General features: G+C 49.3%; 1 long non-coding RNA gene across 2 annotated transcripts; it reads right to left on the minus strand.

Moving 5' to 3' along the window:
- Positions 1–11,242: 11,242 nt before the first annotated feature.
- LOC123811830 lies at positions 11,243–22,101 on the minus strand. Of its 2 annotated transcripts, XR_006784443.1 has the most exons (5): positions 21,978–22,101; positions 21,444–21,537; positions 15,403–15,496; positions 12,183–12,379; positions 11,243–11,733 (listed from the first exon to the last, which is right to left on the minus strand). It is a non-coding gene; the product is annotated as an uncharacterized LOC123811830 (long non-coding RNA). The 2 variants fall into 2 exon arrangements; XR_006784444.1 differs by lacking the exons at positions 15,403–15,496; positions 21,444–21,537; positions 21,978–22,101 and adding an exon at positions 15,159–15,302.
- Positions 22,102–26,503: the final 4,402 nt, after the last annotated feature.

Below are 26,503 nucleotides of genomic sequence, written 5' to 3' on the forward strand. Positions count from 1 at the left end.
ACCACGGAAACCACTGGGTTCAGATGGTGGAGCCTGCTTATGGGACAGAGAGGTTCCTGCTAATGGACTCTGGGTCAGAACTGCAGGAGGGACCCTTAGGCGGGTGGGTCGCTGAGGATACCTTGCTGTCCCTGAAATCCACCCCCCAACCCTCAATACTGTTCTCAGTTTGAGGATCTTTTCATTCTTAATTTCCAGGGTTTGATTAAAAGAGAGACACTTGGGTGTTTCCTTCCTCGATCTTAGGGCTTACCTTGTTGTGTGTTGAGTAAACCACCATGGAAGTGCTCATCCGCATGTTCACTTTGGGGAGTTCTGGGATTTTCATAGTAGGCTACTAGAGTCCTTTAAACGGCAAGAGGAGGGTCCCTATGTCCCTGGAAGAAAGGCCTGGAAGGACTGGTAGAGATCTCGGGGGTGTTGGTTTCCATGATAGAGAGCAGAAAGTACAACCCCTCAGTCAGCAAGAGCGGGGAGCACAGCCTAAGAGGATGAGATTCAGAGTCTGGGCCCACTTTCCCCCTCCTGAAGAAACTTGACCCCAATGTAGAATATCCACCAATCGCCAATGTTCAGGGCTGCTTTAGAGGTCAGGTTATCTGCTGTCAGGCATGGCAGTAAGAGCTGGAACTTTGGCCTCACTCTACTTGGACTTGGGTCCAATCCGCACTGCACATTTCTCTGGTGACAACTCTGTCACTAACTAATGGGGTTGGTACCAGCATCCATAAAGGGCAGGCACAGAGAGAAGCCGGCTGGAATTACCCATCAAGGGGTAAACCTACACAGAGGGTCAGAACAGAAGGTCTCTGAGGACCAAGGTGGATCCTTACAGTGAAGGGTCCCCAACCCTGAGATCCCAAAATTTGAGTTCTTACCCTAGTGCGCGTCCCCCAGCTCCAGAGGGCAAAGGCTGCACTGACGAGGCACGGCCACCAGGGGGCGCGCGGGTCCCGGGATCTCAGGAATCTGGGGCAGCGGGAGGGCTGACTCAATACCCACCCGCTCTCCTCCAGGGTATTTGCTGGCAAACAGCAATGACGTATTCACAGGCAGCTGCTTACCTGTCCGTATCTCCCATAAATCAAAAGTTCCTTGAGGACAGTGACTGTGTTTTCGTCCTCGACTTCCCTGAATCTATGTAAATACCTTGCGCCATCCTAGGTGTGCTGAGCTCTGTCAAAGGAATGCACTCTCTGGAGGTCAGGGAGGGAGGACCAGGCGTGGGGCTGTGCGGAGCTTTGAGGCAGCTGTCCTGGAAAAGACAGATGTCCATGTCACCAAGGTGGAGCCCCACTGTTGGTGGGAAGGGGGAGCTTGTACACGTGAAAACGTGGCCGTGGAGCCTAGGAAACAATCTAGGATTTGGGGAAGAAATAAGGCAGGGGTTCTCAAACTTCTTTTTCTGAAAAATACACTTTATTATATTTTTTCTATTACCGTGTGTGCCCCGTATATCCGCCCCCACAGTCACCACACTGTTGTCCATGTCCATGAATCCTTTCTCCTTTTTGCTGGACCCCCCCGCCTCCTAACTGCCCCCTCCCAATAGCTGTTACCCTGCTCTCTATCTATGAGTCTGCCTTTGTTTTGCTTATTAGTTCCGTTTGTCCATTAGATTCCACATATGATTGGCATAATGTGATACTTGTCTTTCTCTGACTGGCTTATTTCACCTCGCATAATGTTTTCTGGGTCCATCTATGCTGTTGTGAAGGGTAAAATTTTCTTTTTTGCAGTCAAGTAGTATTCCACTGTGTAAATGTCCCATAGTTGTTTTACCCACTCATCTACTGATGGACACTTGGGCTGCTTCCATATATTAGCAATTGTAATTAATGCTGCAATAAATATAGGGGTGCTTATGTTCTTTCAAATTAGTGTTTTGGATTTCCTCGGATTTATTCTGAGAAGTGGGATCACTAGGTCAAAAGGCAGGTAGATCCATTTTTTAATTTTTTGAGGTAACTCCATACTGCTTCCACAGTGGCTGCTGCACCAATCTGCATCCCCACCAACAGTGCAAAAGGGTTCTCTTTCTCCACATCCTCGCCAGCACTTGTTGTTTGTGGTCCTCACATTTCTTGATATCAGGACTCCTTCGTACTCTTGAACATTATTGAGGACCTCAAGGAACTTTCTGCTTACGTGGTTTCTATCTCCTAATATTCACCGTATTAGAAATTAAAACTGAAATTTTAAAAAATGTATTTATTTACATAAGATGACACTAACAAAGCAATTACATTAATATAATTTGTTTAAAAAACAGTATTTTCCAAAACAAAAAATGTTAGTGAGAAATGTGGCACCATTTTATATTCCTGCAAGTCTTTTTTTTTAAAAGATTTTATTTTATTTTATTTTTAGAGAGGGAAGGGAGGGAGACAGAAAGAGAGAGAGAGAGAAACATCGATGTGCGGTTGCTGGGGGTCATGGCCTGCAACCCAGGCATGTACCCTGGCTGGGAATCGAACCTGGGACACTTTGGTTCCCAGCCCGCGCTCAATCCACTGAGCTATGCCAGCCAGGGCGAATATTCCTGCAAGTCTTAAAAATGTTTAGCTTAATAAAAGACAGATGCAGTCTCCTATCGGCTTCTGGACCCAGTCGGCTGTGATATCAAACAGAGTTTTCCCAAAGTGTGCAGCTTTGTACATTCATGAGAAAATGAGAGTAAAAGGGCAGATGACATCTTACTATGAAAACGGTTTTGACCTTGAGGACCCCCTGCCCATTCTGATATTAAACAGAGTATAAATTGCACACAGTGTTACTTTTGGATAAGAATTGAGGGACTGTGGTAAAGGAAGGTCGCCTTTGTTGAGGGCTAAGGGCCAGGTCATCTCGGAGTTCACCGACTGGTGACAATATAGTCTCCGTGAAGAGGGGGGTGGGGGCCGGAAAGCGGGGCCTCAGTGGGCACCCACAAGGGCACTGTGCGTCCATTCATTCTGTGAATGCTGGACCTTGATCATAGCCGACTTTTCACTGCTGCTGTTCTGAAGCGTAGTGGTAGAGTGGCAGAAGCTCCTCCTGAGGCCAGACATTGCTTCTCCTTGGGGAGGGTCTTGCTTTTCTGATTCAGAGATTCTGCTGACTTTGAACTCATTTTGTGGGTTCTTAACAACCTGCATTCTAACATGGGATCAACACTCATTTCACACCTGTTAGAGTGGCAATTGTCAAAGAGACGAGAGATGACAAGTGTTGGTAAGGATGTGGAGAAAAGGGCACCTCACTGTTAGCGAGATGGAAGTTGTTGGTGCAGCCGCCATGGAAAACAGTATGGAGTTTCCTCAAAAAACTAAAACTAGGACTGTAAAGGAAGTAAAAACAGGATTTAGAAGAAATGTCTGCACTCCCATTGTTCACTGTACAGTTGTTGGCAATAGCCAAGACACAGAAACAACTGGTGTCCATCAACAGGTGAATAGATAACAAAGATGCGATATCTAAATCTGTATCATGTATACCTAGCTATATCCATATATAACGTAACAGTAAGAAAGAAGGAAATTCCGCCATTTGCAACAACATGGATGGAACTTGAGGGCATTATGCCAAGTGAAATAAACCAGATAAAGAAAGACAAATACTGTATGATATCATTTATGTACATGGGATCTTTAAAAGCTGAACATGTACTAGAATGGTGGCTACCAGGGGCTGGGGGTGGGGGGTGGGAGATGTTGGTCAAAGGGCACAAACTTTCAGCGATCAGAAGAATAAGTTCCGAGGATCTAATGCACAGCATGGTGATTACAGTTAATGATACTGTATTACAGACTTGAAAGTTGCTAAGAGAGCAGATCTTAAGAGTTCTCACCACAAAAAAGAAATGGTAATTATGAGACCTAATGGAGGTGTTAGCCAACACTATAGTGGTAATCATTCTGCAATATATAAGTCTATCAAATCAACACGTACCCCTTCCACTCTCACGATGTTCTGTCGGTTGTGTCTCATTAAAGCCGGAGGGTGGGAGTGCAAAGGCCCCAGGACCCCCATGTCCCTAGGCCCGCCCCAGGGGTCTGTGCAGAGCGCCCCAGTCCAAGTGAAAGGCGATGTGTGCAGACTTCCAGAGTCTACGAATAGACCAGGAAAGCTTCTTCCCACTTAACTCCCTCCAAGAACACCTAATCTGTCTGATTATCGTAATCAAAGAATACTGATTTCTGGATCCACCTCAAAAACCAGAGGCAGAGGCCGGCTTTTGAAGTTCTGGGTCCACTCTCAAACCCTAGGTTTGGGACCCACTGGGCTTCTTCTTCCTGTCTGCCAGCCCTACAAGTAGAGGCCCTCAGTCCTTAGGCACTTTGGAATCACTTGAAGGCACATATTTGACATTTTGAATTCCCCAGGGCCGATCTCTGGAGAGTCCAGTACCTAGAAATTACGTCGATCTGGGATGGGCCAAGGCCAAGTTCTAAAGAAGCCTCCCAGTTCTGTTGTAAACAGCCCAGGACCACCCTTTTGCCTCAAGGGTTACTGCAGCCTGTGTGCGGCAGCCTGTGTGTTAGTGTGCCACAGAGAAACTCTAGGGCATGGCTCGGAATCGGCACAGCCTTTGCCTTACTCCCCTCATCCTCTGAATAACCCCTTCCTGCAGGCCTAAACTGAAAGCCCAGGGTTTACAAATCTCTTCTGACGGAGGTGACAGTCTTCCTCTCCAATCCCAGAATTACGCATTCCAAGAAGAGTCCCATTTTCTCAAACTCCAGCCCAGCTCCAGCCTGAGCCCTGCCTACACCCACAAGCCCACAAGCACCCACTCGCCTTCTCTACACTTTGCTGCCGTCCTTCTAGTCTGGGTGTGGGTCAAGGTGTTTGCAGATGGTCACACGTCCATCTCTCAGAGGATCCCCGCCGAAGGTGCAGCAGGCAAAACAAACAAACAAAACACAGATTTATGAACTCAGACTTCTTCACACCAGGAGCCTGCTGCCGCCTCCTCCAACTTCGCAGGGGATATTTTAGTCCCACCGTCACAGAAGGAGCTGCTCCTCCCTCTCCTCCATCCCCTCCCCAGGCCACTGGTGTGCATGGCTGCCTGTCTGGCTCAGATGTTCTCACAGGCCTCCTGGAACCCTGGCTCCTCAGGGACTGTCCGTGGGCCCTGGAACTCTGCTGTGCGGCCAGGCACCCTAACCCTCAGACTTTGCCTCTGGCGTCTGCATTTACCCTGCATGGCGCACATGTTTGTGAACGTTACCTCATTTCATGAGTTCCCTGAAGCATCAGGTTGTGATGAGTGGCCTCCCCCGCCCCCCCGCAGTGCGTCTAGACCTACCACAACATGCTCTGGTAATGGAAGTGGGCTTGAGGTGCCCTTTTGTTCCCTGCCCATACTCATTCATTTTCCACTGTGGTCTGAAGGCTACGAGGACCATCAGTGGAATCTGAGGTTCTTTACTGTCAGATCTGGAAGACTGGATGCCGGGAAGATGATGGACGTACATACACCAGGGTTATCTTCCGGCTCTGGGCACCGAGGCTGCTCCCATGCCAATCACGTCCGAGTTCGCGGCTCAGGCCTGGGCTTCCCTGGCCACTGCAGGAGCTGGCAGCCAGTGTGAGGAGCGCCGCCCGACTCCCAGTTCTTGTGAATGCCTTCCCTCCTGCCCTGGTGGGTGACTTGGTTTGGATGTTATCCAGAAGAGGTTGGTTTTACCCAAGGGAAGGAGAAATTATCAGAATGAGGTGAAGTCCTTGACAGAGTCCAGCACATGCCACCCCAGAATATGCTGCTTTGGTGTAGTGATTCTATTGACCTGAAGGCACTTGAAAAAAAGCAATGTAGGGAGAGAATTTCTGGAACTTCCCATATCTGCCTAAAGCCAGGTCCTCCACAAGGAACTCAGCGGTCAAATGTCCCCTCCCTTCTCCCAGGCGGTTTCCTCAGACGAGGAAGATTGACTCTTACTCATCCCAGGAAAGGGGACGGAAAGCCCACGCCACACCCAGACGAGTGTCTGGGCACACTGTCGTGTCTCTGTCGGTTCTTTTCAGGCCCATTTATCTTTCCTAAAAGTTATTTACTCTCTCTCCCCTAAATGACCTACATCCCACATTTTCCTACAAAGATGGTGTATTTGCTCTCAAACTCACGCCTCTCACAGGTATTCACGTCCCCCCCACCCCGTGATGTCCTTATTCATATCCTATTTAAAAATCAGTACATTCGTATACCTTTTCTCCTGCTACTCCTCGTATAGGCGGTTTATTCCATAGACCTAGCAGGGTAGAGGGCAAGTTTTTTCTCTCCTACACCCTCATTCATTCTTTCTTTTTTTCATCACACACTTACTGGGCACTTACTACGCCAAGTCATGAGTGACATGTTAGAGATATCAGATTGCCAGTGAAACACAGGCACAGGCCTCAGGAAGCAGAGTGGAGGGGCCAGACATCAAACTGACAACTCCATGGAGAGGTCCGCTTGTTCCCCAGGATCTGGGCCCGTCTTGGTGGACTGAGAGATCAAGGGCTCAATGAGTGATTAAGGGTGTTTTGGGGGAACGCATTCATCTGTGGCAGTATTTGGGCACTGATGGGAGGGGCGCTTCCAGGGCCCACACGGCTTCTGCGTTCAGCGAGGGCCAGCATTTCTGGGCACAGGCTCTCCTCCTGCCACACCGTGCTCCCTATGCTCCGTGGGAGGCACTGCGAGCACTCCCATTTCAGAGACCAGGAAAGAAACTCTGAGAGATGGACTAGCTTGTCTCGAAGAAGAGCTAGAAGCAAACCTCAGGTCTGCCTAACTTCCGAAGTGCTGGGTGTTGTTACAGCTAACGTGTCCCAGCTGCAGAGTGGGAGGCTTTGGTGAAGAAGCTGGTAAAAACTGACCGGCCATTTCACTGGCAGCTCCATGGGACACCATAAACACCAGGTGGCACCGGCAGGGCTGGCAGCTGGGGGCTGCTGGCTTTAGCAGTGGTGGGAGGGGGCTCTGGGGCAGCCATGGAAGATGGTGCTGGTGGTCTCAGCCACCACGGTTAGCAGCCAGCAGTCACATGGCATGGTAGCTAACATTTATTGGGCACTTAGGATGTACCAGCCAGCACTCAAGTGCTTAATATGGATGAATTTACTTAATATTTACAACAATTCCCAATTTACAGACTAGGAAACCAAGGCCCAGAGAGGTAAGGTTACTTTCCCAGGTCAAATGTTTAATAAATGTGGAGCCAAGATTTGAACACAGGCATGTTGATTGCTGGGCCTGTGTGCTTCAGCACCATGCTAGGCTGCCTGTCTTAGGTGTGTTTAAGGGGTAAAATATCTTGAAGTGTGTTTACTGTATTGGTAGTGCACCCCAAGAAAGAAGAGGGCAAGTATGGGGAATTGCAAAAATGCCTATAATACTTTGCAGCTCCTTCTATGAGGACCTGAAGTCCATTTCCTTGCCACTTGAGTTTGGCCTGGCCCTGTGACTTGCTTTGACCAAAAGAATGTGGTGGAAACAAGGGTGTGTCAGTACCATGCCTAGGGTTCAGGAAACCTTGTCACTTCTGCTCGCCCCATCCTTGAAACCCTGGGTCCCCAGGAAGAAGCCTGGGAAGGACAGCCTGCTGGACGAGAAGCATGTGGCCCAGTCCCCCTTTCACCCCCCGCGGACAGCCTGCTAACCACCAGATGTGTGAGCGCGGCCTTCCTAAGCCATCCGGTGACCTGCCAGCTCACCACAGACTCATAGTGAGCCCAGCAGAGCCAGTCTAGACACTGCCCAGCTGGCCCACAGAGACATGAGCAAATAAATACATGTTTATTGTTTTAAGCCACTGGGTGGCTTCTTCTGTAGCGATAAATGCAGCAGGGAATACCTCAAAGAGACAGAGGATATGAATTTGGAGGAACTACCACCAGACAGTGTAGATAAGTAGAAACCCCAAGAGGGATTCAGAAGAAAATGGGTGGAGGCTGGGGAAGAATCTGCCTGGGTTCCTCAGAAACCCAGCGCCCCTACTTTTTCTGGCTTCCACCAGATGGAGGAGTGGCAATACTTTTCTGGAGACAAACTCTGGATAGACTGAGAAGCTGAAAGTGAGAGTACCTTGCTGACTTTGAGAAGAGAATCACGGACCTGCACGGGGTGGCTGCTTTGTAACAGATGCAGTGGGATTGCGTGTTGGGCAGAAAGGGGCCTTCAGACAGCCCCCTGAGCTCTCCCTGGGATCTTGTGTGCCATGGAAGGACCCCAGCTGCCCCCATCAGAATATCAGTGATCCAGGCAATAAGCTGTGTGAGCCTGAACTCAAGTAGCAGCTGTGAGAATGAGAAGACATGGAAAGAGGGGAGAAATGTTTAGGATGTACAAGGGACAAGAAAACTTGGGGCCCGCTGAAGTGGAGGGAGTAGCCACTGCGAGGTGGGGCAGGCTGAAATCACACTGCTGATCAAGGCCCAAAAGACAGCCCTGCGACTAACAATGGAGGTGGGGGCAGTGAGGAGATTAGATGACGCTTATAAATATCATCACCATATAAAATGTACGTATATTGGTATAATTATGACTTATTGCTGATGACAGTGGTGATTTTTGGACACAGCGTACCATCTGCCTTTGTTCTAAAGAGTTACCCTTCCTTGAGGCATTTGAATTTTAAGAAGAACCCAGGCCTGCAGGTAAAGGGATGATGTTGTTTTGGTCAAGTTTCAGGCAGCTCTTGAAAGTGGAACAATGGTTTCCTTTAAGTTGGCCCCGTCCCTGGGCTCTTGGCCTCGGTGTCAGCCATGGAAACACAAAAAGCATTTCTCAGGTCCTTGGTGTCGGACACTTTTAATTCCCTTCCTCCGAAGTTGTCCCCGTGCTTCTCAGATTTGGGGGTCGGCTCTCTTCCTCCCTTTGGAGCGTGGGGGCGGGGAACGACGGAGACCCGCGAGGCCGCCAGAGGGCGCTGCACTGTTGCTGGGCGTGCCACGCCGTCTGGGCGTGTGGCCTGGCCTGGGCATTTTTGTGTTGTTTAAATGCCAGCGTTTACTGCTCACTCGTTTCTCAAACATGTTTCTAATTTACCCGGCATCTCTTCTGCGTGAAAAACTTAAGGAAAACATGCATGCTGAACTTGAGTTCCAGGGTGGGCAATGGGGGTTGACACCGACTGCAGTTTTGTCCAGAAACCTCTGGGACTGTGGCAGAGCAGACAGCAAGGGCTCCCCAAACGCTACTCCCAGGTTAGGGCAGAGGCACACTGAGACAATCACGCCGAACCCGGCGCCTGGAAATGGTCTCGCTAAGAACCAACCCGTCCGCAGGCTCTCCTCTCCAGAAGACGGGATCGTGTCGGGCCAGCCAGATTCGAAAGCTAGTGGCCAAGGCGGACGGTGAGGCGCAGAAACGGCGCAAGGGCCCCGCAGCGGCCCCGCAGCCGCAGCCGCAGCCGAGCGCCAGCGTGCAGCCGTGGCTCTGGCGGGGTTCGGCGCCTCGGGAGCAGGGGCGCGGGGCGGGGTTCAGAGGGCCACGAGAGGAGGGTGGGGAACAGTTCGGGAGTTCTGGGGGTAGTATTGCGGGGCGCAGGGGGGCAAGGAGGGGAAGGCAGAGGGCAAGAGGACAAGGAGGCGGGAAAAGGGAGTCCTGTTTGATGCGGGTGGCGGGGACGGTTCCTCCGGCTTGAGTGGAAACTAACAAGACTGACCGAGGCAAACAGAAGTCATCAGCGAAAAAACCTCAAGACCCATTTGACTGCTGGAGGTCCCTGGGAGAGAAAAGCTCCTAATCCCTGGGGCGAGGGGCTGGGGGAGGTTCTCCGGGGAGTGTTTGATTGGCAGCTAGGTTCTGTTTTTCAGACCAGAAAGAAATCCCCTGTCCCCTGGGGAGATTTCTCAGTCACTTTTCTCCTTCAGGAAGCTGCTTCTTGTTGGAGCCTCCTGGGATTGGCAGAGTTAAAATCCTTTAACCCAGGATGCCTTGGGCCTTTGTTCAGCCCTGACAATGGAATTGGGTGGAGGGGGCTGGGAAGGCAAGTAGCTGGGTCCAGGGCGTATATCCGTGGGGTGGGGGTCTGGTAAAGCTATGTTCAGTCACTGGGTGAAGAAAGCAATTTAGACGTGTGTGTGTGTGTGTGTGTGTGTGTGTGTGTGTGTGTGTGTTGGGGGAGGGTGTGAAAGAGCCCAAGACTCGGGCACCAGTTCGTTAACACATATGTATGAGTGCCTGCTGTGCGCTCAGCAAACTCTTAATTACCCAGGACGGCCTTCCAAAACTGGAAACTCAGTTTTAGTCCCCAAAAGGTTGGGTAATGAGTTTTTCTTGCATCTGGACTCTAAGGACCGATCTCTGACTCCCCTGGGCCCCCAGATTTTTCTAGATGCCTTTGTCTTCTAAAATTCTCTCTCCCACAGGACAACACTGAGTTAAGGACACTCAGAAATACATACCTTTAACCATACTAATCACCCTAAAACCTTTGCTGTGGACAGGGCATGTCCTTGAGCCACAGCTGTCCATAGCACCAACTCAAAGGGCTCACGCCCTCCCCCTACGGAAAGGGTCCGCACCCACTCGCACACGGATCCAGCCTGGCCCCTCACTATCCCTTCCATATACCTGGAATTCCCCAGCCTCCCTCTCTCTGGCCATGCAGTTGCCTTCCTGGGACACCCTCCTCATTCAGTTCTGGCATCAGTCAATCAGCTAACATGTATTTACTGAGAGCCCACTGTATGCAAAGCATGTTCTGGAACCTGGGAACACATCAGAGATCAAGACAAATACCCGGCCTTAAGGATATTATGTTATAGTGGGAGGGAACTGAGTAGACACAAAGCCAAACAATTTTACATGGTGGTAGGTACTGCACGGAAGCTAAGTTAGTGAGGTCAGGCAGGGCTGATGGAGCTGGTGGTGGTGGTGGGGAAGGGTGGCAGAGCTTCATTTAGACGGGGAAGGCCTCTTTGAGGAGGTGACATCGGAGATCTTGTGGATGGAAAGGACGCTGCCCTGTGAAGGTCTGGGGAAGAGTGCTCCAAGCAAAAGGGGTAGTAAGTACAAATGCCCCAAAGCAGAAATGTGCTTGTGTCCAAGGGACAGTATGAAGGCCACTGTCACTGGAGCAATGTGAACAAGTCCATTTGAGGGGCTCTGGGACATGGGCAGGGACTGGATTATCAAGTCCCCATCCGCCAAGGTAAGGACTATGGGTTTTATTTTGGTTGCAATGAGAAGGCTTTGGGGGATTTTAAGCTGGAAATGAAGAGATTTCATCTTCCCTCTAGAGAGATCACTCTGGCTGCCGTGCAGCGCGTGGACGAGGTAGGAGCTGAGGAGGACAGTTAAGATGTGGTTGCAAACATCCTGGCAAGAGGAGATAAAAGCAGGGCTGGGGCTGTGGAGATGGTAAGATGTGGTCCTGGTTTCTGGACCAGTTTTGGAGGTGTGGTACACAGGACTTACTGATGATCTGACCCATGACAAGAGAGGAGTTGAGGATGACTCCGAGGTGGATAAGATGCGTGTGTTGGGGGTGGGGGCAATAGTTCTTTTTGACATGCCAAGACCTATCAGACCTCAGGTGGGTATGTGTAGACGCGTTTGAGTCTAGAGGTCAGGGGCATCTTGCTTTTGGACTTAAATTTTGAGAACCAGCACGCTGATAGTATTCAAATTTGTGGCCTGGATATTTCCACTTATTGGAGTAAAGGTAAGACAGAGAAGGCTGAGACTGCAACCACTCCAAAATTTAGAGATCTGGTGGAGGAAAAGCCAGCACAGAAGATGCTAAGAAGAACAACCTGTGATGTTGGAGGAAAACAAAAAAAAAAAACTGTGATTACAAGGAAACTGAGCTAAGGAACTATTTCTATAAGGAGGATGTATTAGTCCAATGTTACCGGGTAACAAACAACCACAAAAATCGCAGTGGCATTTAACAGTAAATATTTTTTTTATGCATCTGTAGGTGAGCTAGAGGTCACCTACACGTGGCTGACCTTGGCTAGGCAGCTCCAGGCTGCAGTTGAGTCTGAGTCTGTTCTACATACGTCATGCATCATTCTTGCACCAGCAGGCCAGTCTGGGCAGGTTTTTTCCTACGATGATAACATTGTCCAAGGTAGGACATAAAATGCCTCCTAAGGCACAGGGTTAGAACTGACACCATGTCACTTCCTCCTTCATTCCACTGGCCCAAATGGGTTACCTATCCAAGCCCCAAATCAAAGGGTGAGAAAGTGTACCCTACCTGTAGTGGGACGGGCTGTCATATCACACAGAAAGGCATGTGAACACAGGGAGGTGTGACAAGCATTAAGACAATAATTCAATCTACCACAGAGTGATCAAACATGTTCAGTGCCACTGGGAGGCCAGATGAGATGAGGACCATGCACTGGCCCCTAATCTGGTGGAGATGTAGGTCACTGGCATTCTTGCTGAGAGCTGCAACAGAAAACAGAATGCTAAAGATAAATGCCCAGTTGAGTGGGTGGAGGTAAAATGGCAGGTGAGGAAGAGGAGTCTCGGTATAGAGGCAGCTCTCTCAGGAGCATTTGCTCTGAAGAGGGGCGGCAAAATGGTGCAGTAGCCTGACAGAGGTGTGAGGCTAAGGCTAATAATAGGTTTTTAAATTTAGGGGATTTAGTCCTGTTTTCCTTCAATGGGAAAGATCTAGGCGAAAGGAAGAAATTGATGATGCACCGAAGAAAGGGAATACTTGCACTGGTGGAAGGGGAAGGAGCCCAGGGCACAGAGGGGTGCAGAGAATGCAGAGCTGCCAGCTTTCTGGTGGCTTTGGTGGTAGGAAGATCAGACAGTTGGTCTGATTGTACCTATTTTCTCTTTGAAGGATAGTCCAAGGTCAGACTGAGAGTTGAAAGAGGAAGGGGTGTTGAAAACATGCAGAGGAGAGAGTGTGAAATTGTTGCAATGTGGAGAGGGAAAAGGAATTTTCTAAGAAACTGTAGTAGGATTATCCAACAGTTCAAAGCCCATTTGAAATTTATGGCCATAAATTTGAAGCAAGTCCATCCAGAGGAGAGGGGTAATTTTCTGCAGTGGTGTTCAAATGCTCCATTGCAGGTGTGAGGTAAACAATTTGATTTAACCACAGTTGGGTTTTCACCAGGTGAATTCAATGGAGAGAGACCGGTGTAAGGACGTTAAGAGTTTGCAAGGGAACTTTCACAAACTGGATCATGAAATCTTAGCTGGCTGGGAATTGAAGATCTGAGGGGGGTAAATGGTGCAGAAACAGTAGAGCAATGGATTGGAGGTCCTGGGTGGGAGAGCTGGTGGTGGGGAAGGACTGGGGTGAGTTGGAGGGCTGGCAGGTGGTGGGATCTTTGCATCAGATTTTAGAGTCATTGTAGCCATTTATGGTTCTGCTGCCTATGGTACGACCGGGAAGCTAATGGGGCAGGAGAAATATATATAAATAGAATATATATATACATTTCTGTTTATTTATTTTAGGGGGGGTCTGCTGTTCCACTCATTTCTGCATTGAATGGTTGCTTCTTGTATGTGCCCTGATCTTTGCTCGAACCTGCAACCTTGGCATATAGGGGACGATGCTCTAACCAACTGAGCTACCTGGCCAGGTCAGGAGTAACACAGTGCAAAGGCTAAAGCAGTCCAGGGACTTAGAGACCAGGTGTTGGGCGGGTCATCAGTACTGATGCTGAAATCACAAGAATGATGGCAGTGGAAGGGAAAGAGCCCAGTTCTAAAATCATCAAGGGACAGAGAAAGTGACAAGGAGGATGACAAGGTGACCCTAACTAGGAGGAGTGGTAAACTCTGATGACACACGTTCCAAAGGAGCTGGAGTCGGGGAGGTAGACAGAACAGATTAGAAGGTTCAGTGGTGAGACATTGCCAGAACACGAGGCGCATGGCCCCAGGGAGAAGAGAGCCTGTCTTGGAGAGGGCTAGAGGATGGCAGTGCCCTTGGGGGACAGAAGGCTTCAGAAAGAAGGAGGTGAGGGTGCAAGTCTTGCAGGAGATTGAGACTAGAGGCATGGAGTAGGGTTTGGGAGGGTGAGGAGGGGTGGGCATGGGGGCGGGGGTTGGCTAGGGGCTGCAGCAGCCGATAGTGGGCATGTGCCAGGGTGGGATCGCTCTCCCAGGCCATTGGAGGCCCTGGTGGGAGTTTCCGGGAGGCCACACCTGGCCCTTTTGTGCAAGCTCTCAGATTACCCTGGGGTGGGGGTGGGGGGCGGGAGTAGATTTTGTTTCCAGGAACCAGTATAGCTTCGGTTGCTCCCGATTCTCAGTTAGGCCTTATCATCAACTTCCTAGTGTCTTCAGCGTTCTTTTTTTCCACGTGGATTTATTTCCTCAATTAGACGCAAGTTTGGGCAGAACCCCAGCTGCCATTTTGCCAGCTCAGGTCCCACACAGCACCTGACACGTCAAGGGCGCTTCTTCGGCTGGTTGATTGAGTTGGATACAAAGGCGGTAATGGTTTCTCTTTAAGGCCAAGAATGGGGCCGTCAGGGGGTGGGGAAGGGGGGTCTTCTTCACCCCCACGCCTACCCGGGCCAGCTGCCGCGTGCCCGCCCCTCCCCCATGGCCGCAGCGTCTCCACCCGAGTAACCCGACGCCTTGGCCCGCTCCCCCCTCCCTACCCCGGCTCCCAGTGGCCAATAGCCGTGGGCAGAGCCTCCGCCGGGAGCCGCGGGGCTCTGGCGGCACCGCCTCCCCGGCCGGGCTGGAACTGGGGACCCGGCGGCGGCAAAGGCCTGCCTGTCTGCGACCCCGCCAGGGGCCTCCAGCTCCCGTTCCTGGGCTCTCTGTCCGCCCCCTCCACGCTGTGCGGTTCTGCCCGCAGCCAAGCCCAGACACACCCGCAGTCTGTCTCCCCGCCCCTCACCCCGGGGAGACAGAAATGCTAGACCAGGACACAATCAGCAGAAGGCCCTGCTGAGGGGGGCGGGTGCCCTCAAGTTCCAGAAGTCTGGATAATCGAGTTCTAGGCTCCTACTCGGGTCTCTTACCAGCTGAGAGACTTGGGGCAGTCAAGGAATCTCTGAGTCTCTGTTTCCTCATCTGCAAGGGAGGCTAATACCCACCCCCCAGTGAGGGGGTGCTGTGAGGACCCGGCCACGTGAAGGGTGTGAAAGTCCTCCTGCATCAGCCAGAGAACAGCCAAACCCCAGTCATTGAGACCTGTCACCACCTGCCCCTGCAGCAGATGAGAGCTGCATCTCCTACTCACCATCCAGGGAACTCCCTGGGTTCAAAGGAAGCGCCGAACATAGCTTTCCTCAACACCCCAGTCCTGAATTTCCTGCAGCTCCCCACTCCCGAGACCGAAGTCAGCTGCTGGGGTTCAGCAACCCCGGGGGAGGGAGGTGAAAAAATGTGCTGGGCTGGCAGGAGGGAGCAGGCAGGGCACCTCTCCACCTATTTTATCTCCGTGACTTTTCAGGGTGTGGAAAGTGTTATGAGGAAAGCCTCACCGACAGTGCCTTTTTCCTCCTTCAAATGATCACAGCTGTACACTCCTGACAGTACGTCCATAAGCATCTGAATCTGTGCCTTGGATCATGGTACCTGAAAGTAAAGCAAATGAGAGTTCAGGAAATGCCTTATAGAATATTTAAGAAGAGGAAGAGAGGAAGTCTTTGTCAAGGAAGCATTATTTTAACATTTACAGCCTCCCCACGCTCCCATGATGAAAAGACATGGGTTGCCGATGGTGATGAAGACATACAGGGGTCCGCTGAGTTCTTTGCTTCTGAGTCCGTGTCCTGAACAGCCTCCCAGGTTGGTTCCTAGAACCTGCAGCCTCGGCTCCCAGACCCTTTCTCTGCACTGGGCTGGCAACCCTGGAGTGCCTCGCCGGGAAGACAACGTTGCACCGGTAAGCTGCTCTCTCTTCCCCAGGCTTGGACTCCAGAGCCAGGCAGCCCCCTCAGGGCCTCTGCCCCAGATGAATCCAAAAGCAGGAAGTGACCCGGAGTTCACAGAGGGGGTCCTTAAGCAAGGAGAGGGAGAGGCGCCCACCAGCCAGGCCTGATGTTCTGCAGGCTTCCTGAATTCATTTGCTTCCAGACCATTTCAGCCTTGCCAAGGCCTGTGTGAAAGATCAGAACAGCTGAAAATTTCTAGCAGGAAAGCGCCAGGTGCTGAACAGGTCCCAGTTTGACTTAGAAACAGTTAGGGGCTGGGTGGGCTCTTTGGGGTTGACATTCTTGCCTTTGCAGACAGGCAGGGATTGCTCGCGCTTGGAAGGCAGTGCCACTCCTGAGCCTGTGCTGGGGCTGCAGTAAACCCAGGACACAGGGCCGGGATGGAAACTCAGAGCCTCCTTCCTCCCAAGCGCCAGGACCACGACACAAAGGGCCTCCTCTACTGGCCAAGCAGAAGGGGATGGGCTGACTGGGAGGGCCAGGGCTGTCACCCCGTCAGAGCCAGGCGGCTGCAAATGAAACACAGGCCTAGAAGGCTCAGACAGGCACTCAATCTTTCCCAGAGCCAAGAAATCCTGGCTAGAAACTTGACTACGGAGCAGCGAAAGGCACCGGGAAATACTTGAAACCAGGCGAGACCCCTGGTAATGTTGGACTCTTGACAAACAAGGAGCTGAGCCAAATGTTTTCCTCCCTGCCTGGCCCAAACACAGAAATGGAGCTGGCCAGAGAGGACCCAGGGGAGGTGGCGGAGGGACCCAGCAGGAAGAGGAAAGCAGGCAGCGAGTAATTTTTACCCTGCTCAAACCCCAGGGCTCCCATATAGCAAGTGGGTCTGCAGAGGCGGGAGTTCCCCCTTGGCCTTGCAGAAGGCCAGTGTCACTCAGACCCACTGGAGGCTCTTACAAGGGGCTGTGAAAACTCCAGCGTGGCAGCGGGGAGTCGCCAACTCCGAGTGGCCGGGCTGCATGGGTCAGCTTCCATTTGAAGAAGGAGAGTTTGCCAGGGCAACTGCTCAGGGAAGGCAGCTCCAGACTCTAAGAACAAGCTCAGTTCTTACACTGGGGGCTCAGCTTGCTTTATTTTAAATGTATCTGCACAGTAGTATGTTATGGGTAAAACTTACAAACCTACGAAGGAATTTTCTTTTATTCACATTTCTTGTAATGTGTGAAGGGCGTCACCTTTTAAAAGTTCTAAAATTAAATAAAAAAAAGAAAAGATCCTGTGTTGAGGACGGATCCAGTCTCTGTCTTTGTGTCAAGTCTCTGTCTTTGCTGCATCTTGGGGGAATGAGAAATGAGCCGCAGTATGAAGGCTTCTTTCTAGATGCAAAAGTAGAGCATGCTCTATAAAAAGAAACTCAGACAAAAGGTATAAAAGAGGGAGCCAAAACTCACTTCTAATCCCACAACCAGTGATAGCCCTGATATGCTTTTGTATATTTTTCTGCACTATTTTCTGTGTATGCAGATATGAGTTAAAATCACTAATGTAAGAGTAGCCTCAGGCTTCTTTCTGCCCCCGCCCCCTGAAGAAAATCCTGGACTTGTCTGCATGGTTTCCCCTTACTTTTGTCTTCTAGAGAGAGGAGGAATTATTACTTGCGGAGAAGAGCTAAGTAGATGTACATAATAAAGGAAAGAAGTGGGACAATGAAGATGCCCAGAGTAGGGAAAGCCTTACGGACTGGGGGTCAGGAGGATGTTCAGGTCGTGGCGCAGATGAGGCCGTGGAGCCGCGACAGGACACAGAAAACTGGGCCCAGCAGAGTGGGCTTCTGAGATGGGCTGATAGAGCTGTGGCCTGGAGCCCTTTCGATGTTCTCCCAGAGATATGATTAAATAATGGAACTAATTCTGCATCAATTTTGGCTATTAAGCTATGTGTTAAGTCTCTATATAGACTGAAGCCATGGTCTTCCCTCTCATTTACCAGGGTTCCGTGTTTTAAAGATGGGGTCACGCTGTATTTCCTTTTTATATCCTTTTTAAAATAATCAAATTTCATGGTCAAGTCAATAAGTGCAGATATTTGTTATCCTTTTAAACAGCTGCATGGCAGTTCTCCATTTGTCTTCACCATAATTTATTTGACTCCTCCCCTTTTGAGGATCTTTATGTGATTCCGTGTTCATCGTTATCAACAATTACCCAAAGGCTATCTCTGTGTGTATACGTCTTTGCACACTTGCTGAATTTGTCCTTGGGGTATATTCCTAAAAGCCTGACTACATACAGGGTCAGAAGATAAGAACATTCAAAATAGCTCACAGTGCCAAGTGTCTCTCTGAAAAGACTGAACAAATTAACACAACCAACTTCGGGGCTGGATGCTGTGTTCGAATGTAGTAATGCTGGCAAGGGAGGTCCCTGCAGGCGGAGGGGTCGGAGATGCTTTGAGGAGTTGAGCCTTGGCACATGGAGGGGAGAGAGGGAAGGTGTCTTCCAGGCAAGACGTTAAGAAACTCCAGTGAAGCCTCTATGGAGATTACATAGTTTTGCTACCCAGCATCCTTTGCTTTGGCGAATCACCCTTTCCCTGTTCCGCAGTAACCCCTTCAGCCCATGGCCTCACACCTTTGCCCTTACCTCCATCCTGGGCTGGCTGCAGGGGAGACCGACCACAGGAGTGAGGAGCCAGGTCAGTCAGAGGTCTCCATACTCTGGCCGGGATGCCTGGTCTAAGGACTGATACGTGACCAACCAGGGAGAAGTCTCCTCCCTTGCCCACTGAGCATAATGTGACACCAGAGCTGGCAGGGGCCCTCTCCTCCCACGGTGTGAGGGCCGCCAGGATGAACACTGAGCTGAGACATGGAGGCAAACCTTGACAGCATCGCTGAGCCCCAGGATCTCACCAGGACTGAAGCCAGCAGGCTGTATTCTGGACTTTTTGTTTGCATGAGCCTATACATTCTTTTTGTCTCCCCCTCCTCCCTTAATTGTCATTACACTTTATTTGTTAAGCATTGAGTTGTTTCTTTTTTGATTGAGGTAAGTTTCGGATAACGTAAAGTTAACCATCCACCATTGGAACGTGCGGTGCCGTGGCACCGAGTACATTCCCAGTGTCGTGCGGCCATTGCCCCGTCCAGGTTCAAGACGTCACTGTCGCCCCAGAAGGAAACCCCTTCCCATCGAGCAGTCACTTCCTATCCCCTCCTTCCTCCCAACCCCTGGCAACCACGATCTGCCTGCTGTCTTCATGGCTTTACCTGTTCTGGAAGTTTTGTATAAATGGAATCATACAGCGTGTGGCCTCTGTGTCTGGCTTCTTTCATTTAGCATGATGCTTTCAAGGTGCATCCATGGTGCAGAATGTTTAAGTACCTCATTTCTTTTACGTGCTGAGTCATATTCCTCCATATGGATATACCTACCACATTTTGTTTGTCTATTCTGATGAACAGGTAAGTCGTTTTACCTTTTGGCTGTTATGAATTCTGGTGTTCTGAACATTCATGCATAGTTTTGTTTAAATACATGTTTCCAATTCTTTGGGGCATATACCTAGGAGTGGAATTGCTGAGTCATATGGTAATTCTGTGTTCATATATTCCTTTTCTAGTTTGAGCTAATGCGAAGAACCCACTCCGTGTGGGAAAGATGGGAAAGAAACCCATCTTTCCTGAGCAACCAAAGGCGTCTGGCCTACTCAGTCCTGAGGACAAACCAGCATGGCCAAAGCAGCGAGCAGCGAAGAGAGCCTCCTGCCTGTAGAGAGTGGGCAAGTGGTGGTGGAGACAGGGAAGCAGAGCAGGGAAGAAGCGCATCCTTGGGTGGGAGTGCCTCATGCAAAGGGATTTTCTGGACAAGTAGCAGAGCTGAACTGTCTGGAACACCCCTGCAGAAGAGGAATCGTAGAGCAGCTGCTTTGGCAACCCAGTCTGTTAGAGGAAATGCCCCCTCCTTCCTCTTTCTCTTTTTCCTCCCCTTCCTGCCAGTGCCTGTGCAGAGAGGAACCAACAGGGAGTAATCTGGGTGGGAGAGAACACATTTTTTCTTTTAAACAAGAAGGGTTTGTTTTACTCTGTGCCTCCCATAGCTCTGACAGGGATGGATTTCTGCACCGTGAGGAGTCGCAGGGCAGCCGCCAGGACCGTGTTTGAGGGTGGCCAGCCACCTTTAGACCTGCTCACTCTGCCGGGTCTCCAGGTAGAGTGGAGCCCTGGCCCTGCTCAGAAGAGAAACCATGGGGGCCTCTGCTCCTGGTCCTTTGTTCCCACTGTCCACCCTCTCTGTACCCCTGAAGGTGTCAGTCGATTCTGCAAGAATGACACCAGGACTGTTGACACAGAGCCAGGTCTCTGCTCACTCTGACCAGACATGGGTTGAGATTTTCCGGAGTCAGTGTCTTCCCCACTGTGGAATGTACTGCAGGTAGAAAGCGATCCTATTGAAATCTCTTCATGTTGAGCATATTCTGCTTGTGTCATTCTGGGCAAACTCCTGCACAATGGAGGAAGAACTGGGTGGGGGATCAGGGGCCTGGGCATTGGAAAGAGTGATAGCCTGAGGCTCCTGACCCTGAGGAGCATGAAGCTCAGTGGAAGAGAGAGACTCGTAGCAGAGGAAACCAATGGCAGAATAAAAAAGTAGACAAAATTACAGTGGTAGGGAAATTAGGGTTTTGATCCCTCCTAGTGAATATTTATTTACTTAGTTTGACAAATGTTTTTAAAATTTAATCAAAATAATACCTTCACATAGTCTGGGAGCTGAGACTTCCTACCAACAGCCAGTACCAAGTTGCTAGCCAAGTGAGGGAGTCCATCTTGGAAGTAGACCGTCTCACCCCAGTGAGGCCTTGAGATGATGCAGCCTCAGCTGAAGTTGACTTTAGTAAGAGACCCTGAACCAGAACTGTGAAGCTAAATTACTCCTGAATTTCTGATCCACAGAAACCATGTGAGATAATAAATGTTTATTGTTGCTCGAAGCAGCTGAATTTTGGGTAATTCATTACACAGCAATAGGGAAATAATACATAATATCTGCTATTATTGTTCTTTTGGGTCAGTACCCTGGGCAAAGAAGTGGGAGAAGGTTATCTTCTGACCCAGGAGTGCTGTGAACTGTATTAATAACTGAGGACACCTTGCTCCTAGATAGTGTATAACGTGATGCACGGAGGACCATCTGGACAAGTTAGAAAGCTTCCTTTGAAATGGTTTCTCATCCATCTGAAATGTGCTTCCGAAGCCAGTGGTCTCCGGGAGGAGATGCCTGCACTGACAGACCTCCCTCGCAGATGACCTCAAGTTCCCAGGTGACAAGGATCAAAACGAGAGTTACAAGGCTATCGATCTAATGCAGTTCCCACAGTTACGAGTTGACTGAGCACTTTCATTAGGAAAAGCAGTCACAGCCACAAGTGTATTTGAGGCTGGCCCCTGTCTCCAGCCTGTGGTGGCTCAGCCCTTCCCATGCAAACACAGTGGAAACCTCTGCAGTGTCTCCCGGTGAAACTGGCTTCCTTCCCTGTCACCAGGAGCTGGAGGGAGCTGCGGGGCCCCTGACAGCCGCATTTCATCAGCTAATGTGAGCTCATGTCCAAGAAGTCCCCACCCTCTCTCCTCTCAGTACCTGAGATTCTGGGAAATCAGCTCTATTTTCAGCCTCTGGGCTTCCTTGTCATCACAAACACTGAGCTCCTCGGAAACAGGTGGCCACAGAGGAGCTGAAAAAGAGGAAGATAAAGTAAGACCCACACAGCCCCAGAAGGAGATGGTTCTCAGCCTACAGACTCCGGAAACCTTTGTCAAAAACCCCCTCAGTAATAGCCCCTTGGAGACATCTACCGTAGTGGGGAATGTGTTTGGTAGGGTTTCTCTCAGTGACAAGGGTCAGCCAACTGGGGCCTCCTTCCTCGAAAGAAGTTTGATATAAAACACTTTAAAACTTTAAAAAGGGTTTTTACCCTTCTGTGTTTTTTCCCCCTGCCTATTCCATTCTTTTTGACCTTGCTGCTAGAAACAGACCTTAAGTTCAGCAACACCTTTCTCCCTGTGGCTCTAAGGGGAAGCAGTTGAAAAGTGACCACTTGTCAACTGTCCCATATCCCTTGGGAAGAAAGAACACAGAACTTGAGTTTGAACCACTGAAGGACCAAGTACTTACAAGTATTTCCACTTCCAGCCGAGGCCCACAGACAATAAAGAGAACAAGTCCGGCCAGCAGGTTATTTTAAAGTCTTCACTTAGCATTTGATGAAGGATCCTTTTGGATTTACAATTAAAATTGACTTCCAATTCCCACTGGAAATTGAACATGCCCAGAGGTTAAATGAAGAAACCAACATTGAAACAGTTAAATCTCAGTTTCTTAAGAATAACTACTGTCTGTGTGGATGGGAGGGCACTTCCCTAGTCTCCTTGGCCTCCACTCCTGTCCTCTTTGAGTGGACAATGTCAATGCCATAGCTGAAGGGTGAAACAGTGTTTAAGGTGTCCCCAGTAGCAACTTTAGACAAGGCTGTCTATGAAAGAAAAGCAAAAATGAAATCAAAGTAAAATACTGCCAATGCTTCTATTGCAATTTGCATAACATTACCCATAATGATTTGTAATTTACATTTAAAGCTATCATTTTTGCCAGACACTTTGACTTTAAGTAAGTGTCTGTTTCCCCAGGGGGCTGTGGCAGCTTTGCCTGGCATCCCGCAGAAAGATCCAGAAGGGGGCTCTCTGCCCCGGAGTGAACCCCCCCCCACCACCACTCTCCGGGCAGCAGCCCCACTGGCCAGAGGCCGCCTTGGCATGAGGCTGCCTTGGTTCACGCTTCACATAGTCAGTGCTTTGGGGACTGTCATCCTGCCTGGGGCTGTAAGCTACCACCTTCTGTCTTCTCCCACTTCTTTCTACATAGAAGGAATTGAGTATCTTACATCCTTCCTTCGATGCCCTGGGACTGTCTGATAAATGCACTAAAACATCATCTCTTGGTCCCTGACATCTGGGAGTCTGCATGTGCTTAAAAATATCAAGAAAGCTCCCAGAAGGACTGCTTACAGAATGAGAAGTTGAATGTATTCTGATTGGATTCCCACCTCACTAGCCCCACACACCTTTAAGTGACAGGAGACGGAAGAATGACAGGGGTGACCACATAATAGTCTCGTCCTTTTGTCAGAGGCTGAAAGCTACTTGGAGCAAATAAGCACACAGAAATTCAATCAGAATGGAAGAACAGACAGAAGCAAACTGAGGGGCAGGCTGGGGGCTATTTCTCCCCAAACAACACACATTCTACGCACTGATAGGTATTAATATAGTTAAAAGAAATAAGACATTTACATAAAGTACATAGCCAGTGTCTGGCACATACAGGGTGGGACAAAGTAGGTTTACAGTTGTTTGTTTGGAAAATAATACAGTAATTAAAAATAATTCAAGAATAAACTATGTGTTTCTCCTACTCACAACTGTAAGCCCAGTTTTCCCCACCCTGTAGTGAGTGTATCAGGTAGCTCCATCCAAAACTTTGTGGTTTAAACCAACAGTCACTTAGCTCATGATTTTGGAGTTCGGCATACTTAAGCTGGCTCACTCACGCTCTGAGCACAGTCACAACTGGCAGGGGGCTGGTTGGTCTAGGATGGCCTCAGCCGGGGCAGTGCCTGTGTCCCACGTGGTCCCTGCTAATCTGGCTGGCTAGCCTGGCCTGTGCACATGGGCGAGAGAGAGAGAGAGAGAGAGAGAGAGAGAGAGAGAGGGAAAGAGAAGTAGGCACATTCTCTTGAGACCTAGGCTCAGAACCACACAAATAACACCCACCGCATTCTACTGGGCAAAGCAAGTCACTAGGGCTGCTCTTGGTGGGAGGGAATGCAAAGTCATCTTCAAAGCAGTAAGCATAAGACACTGGTGAAGGATTGTGGCCATTTTTGCAATCTACCATTGTAGGTACCAATAAATTCTAAGTGTATTTAGTTTTTCAATCACTTCTGAAAGGAATTATATTAACGTGTCAGTTACCAAGCCTAAGGTGAAAAGATATGTTAAAAAAGAAGCCCATCAGACTGGTAAAGAAAGTCAAGAAAGGGTGACTGAACCTTTGTTCATTGTTGTCCCCCAACATTCAACCCCCACCTCTGCCTCGAGTCTTTCCCCTGCCCCACTTCCCCTTCTCCTTGATATGAGAACCTGGCTGGGCCTTGCCCCAGCCTCGAGTCCTTTCCCCAAGACACTAGTGTGTGGTTAAGGAGATTTTCTCCATCTTCCAGCTCCCCATCTAGCAATTCTATTCCCTCACAAGCTACTCGTCCTCCAGGAAGAGTCTTTTCAGTCTCCCTGGGCAGAATGAAGTCTCTGCTCCATGAGTCAGGGGCGAGTTACTGGAACTGAAATGTTTATTGCCCTCTTATCTAGGACTGAGTAAGTGGCCAGTGTCTATGAGATCATCCTGTTCCTTGAGATGGCTGGATATTTGGAGACAAGTGTGATGAAACCCAGGCTTTGTTTCAATGTGCACCAACTGGCTTCTGTCACATTCTCAGGTGAGAAGAATCTGTTTAGCAATTTCCCTTCAGGAGTAGGAAAGTTATCCCCTCTTTCTTCTGATTCCCACCACCAGTGGCATTACACACACATACACAATGCACTCACGGGAGCTGCATTGTCCTGTTTCTTCAGCAGAGCCGACAGTGTTGCTTCTCCATCCTCAGCTCCCGTTTCAATAGCCACCTTCCAGCTCAGGGTGAACACGTGACACCACACTGACCCGTGACTGCAGGCAAAGTCAGCCAAGTGAGATTTCTGGGAAAGCTTTTTTTCCTGACTTAACAAAAAATAATAATAAAATAAAATGACTGATAATCTCTTTGCCCATCCTCCTCCTTCCTGCCTGGAACATAGATGTGAGGCCAGGAAGTGCAGCAGCCATCTTATGACCATGAGGATTAAAGTCATGAGCTGAGAATAATAGAGCAAAATAACAGAATAAGCCGGGGTACCTGATAACTTATTTAAGCAGTTGCACCGGCCCTGGGGTTATATAAGTTAGTTTAAGTCACTGTTGTTTGGATTTTTCTTTTATTAACAGCCAAACAAATTCTTTACTGAGTATTTCTAAAAAAAGTCTCAGCAACAGATCAGTCAGAGAAAGTGTCCTTTGAGTTGCAACTGTAACATGCTTGAAAGGAAAATAAATCAGTATCAAGGAGGGTTGGGATGCCATCACCTGAATCTTATTATTATATTTTATCAAGTCTCAAATGCCATTGGTGGTACGATGCAGCGTTATGTATATATGCAGTTTTATGCATCACTATGAAAGAAAAAAAGGATCTCAGGACATACCACTAAAGGCAAGGGGGTATCTACTTTGATTTCAGAGATATTTTTTTTAAGATTTTATTTATTTATTTTTAGAGAGGGAAGGGAGGGAGAGAGAGAGAGAGACAGAGAGACAGAGAGACAGAGAGAGACAGAGAGAGAGAGAGAGAGAAACATCAATGTGCAGTTGCTGGGGGTTATGGCCTGCAACCCAGGAATGTACCCTGGCTGGGAATCGAACCTGGGACACTTTGGTTCCCAGCCCGCACTCAATACACTGAGCTACGCCAGCCAGGGCTTGATTTCAGAGATTTTTAAATGGGGGCCGGGGCATCTTAGAATCAGTGAAATATGGCATGTACTCTTCCTTGATTATTGCCTGCTGTCCCCATTAAGTCAGAGACCCACACACAGCCCTGCTCTTTACTGAGTCCTTCACACTCGGAATTGGGCCTGGCATGGAGCAGGCTTCATAAATATTTCTTATTCAATGAATCTGGGAACTACTCCCCAGCTTTCCAATAACTTCCCATGCCAGCCACCCTGGCTAACAAAGCATTTCCCTTTCTCTGTGCCTTATTTCTCCATAATGTAGTTTCACTGAAACTTACCAGACAGAAGAAAAAACAGCTCCACATAAATGCAAAGTGGACCCACACTCTGCGCCACCAAGGTGATGCCTCCTGGTGCCTCAGGTGGAGGAGGGAGGCCTCATCCAACACCATTCCTAGAAGTACCTCTTTCCCCAGAGCCCAGTTCCTTCTAAGGCTCTGGGATTAACTCTTTCCAGACAAGCCTTCTTCAGTATTCTGTCTGAGTTACTAAATGTGCTCCCTGCAAATGAACAAGGGCCAGGGAAATATGCAATTTCCTTTAAGCAAAGAGATGGTGTTTTGTAACTTACCTGAATTTCTCCAGGAAGTCCACATGCCTGTGTGTCATTGTCACAAAATATTTCTAAGTAGCCTCAGCCTGCATCTCTCAGAGGGATAGTCTTGTCTAACCAAGATCACTGGCTGCAAAGGAGCAAGGCTATCATGCTCCTCTGCCACACTAGTACCGTATTCAGAAATAATACAAGGATAATAGTCATAACTCACACACAATGAGTGATGAACTCTTGGCATATAGTCCCACATTTAAGCTTCAACAAAAACTTGCCGGGTAGGAAGTCTCATTATCTCCTTTTTACAGGTAGGGAAACTGGGGCATGGACATGTTTAGTCCTAGTGAGTAGAAGGGTCTGGCTTTGAATTCAGGTGGGGTAGCACCAGAGTCTCTGCTTGGAACCATTATGCTCTAGTGCCTTACAATGCCCTGCATAGGTACCTAGTTGATGCCAGGCTCTGGGCATGGCACTGAAAAACAAAC

This window comes from Phyllostomus hastatus, unplaced genomic scaffold (assembly GCF_019186645.2).
Source record: "Phyllostomus hastatus isolate PE091 unplaced genomic scaffold, TTU_PhHast_1.1 phas_scaffold_78, whole genome shotgun sequence".
Taxonomy (NCBI): Eukaryota; Metazoa; Chordata; class Mammalia; order Chiroptera; family Phyllostomidae; genus Phyllostomus; species Phyllostomus hastatus.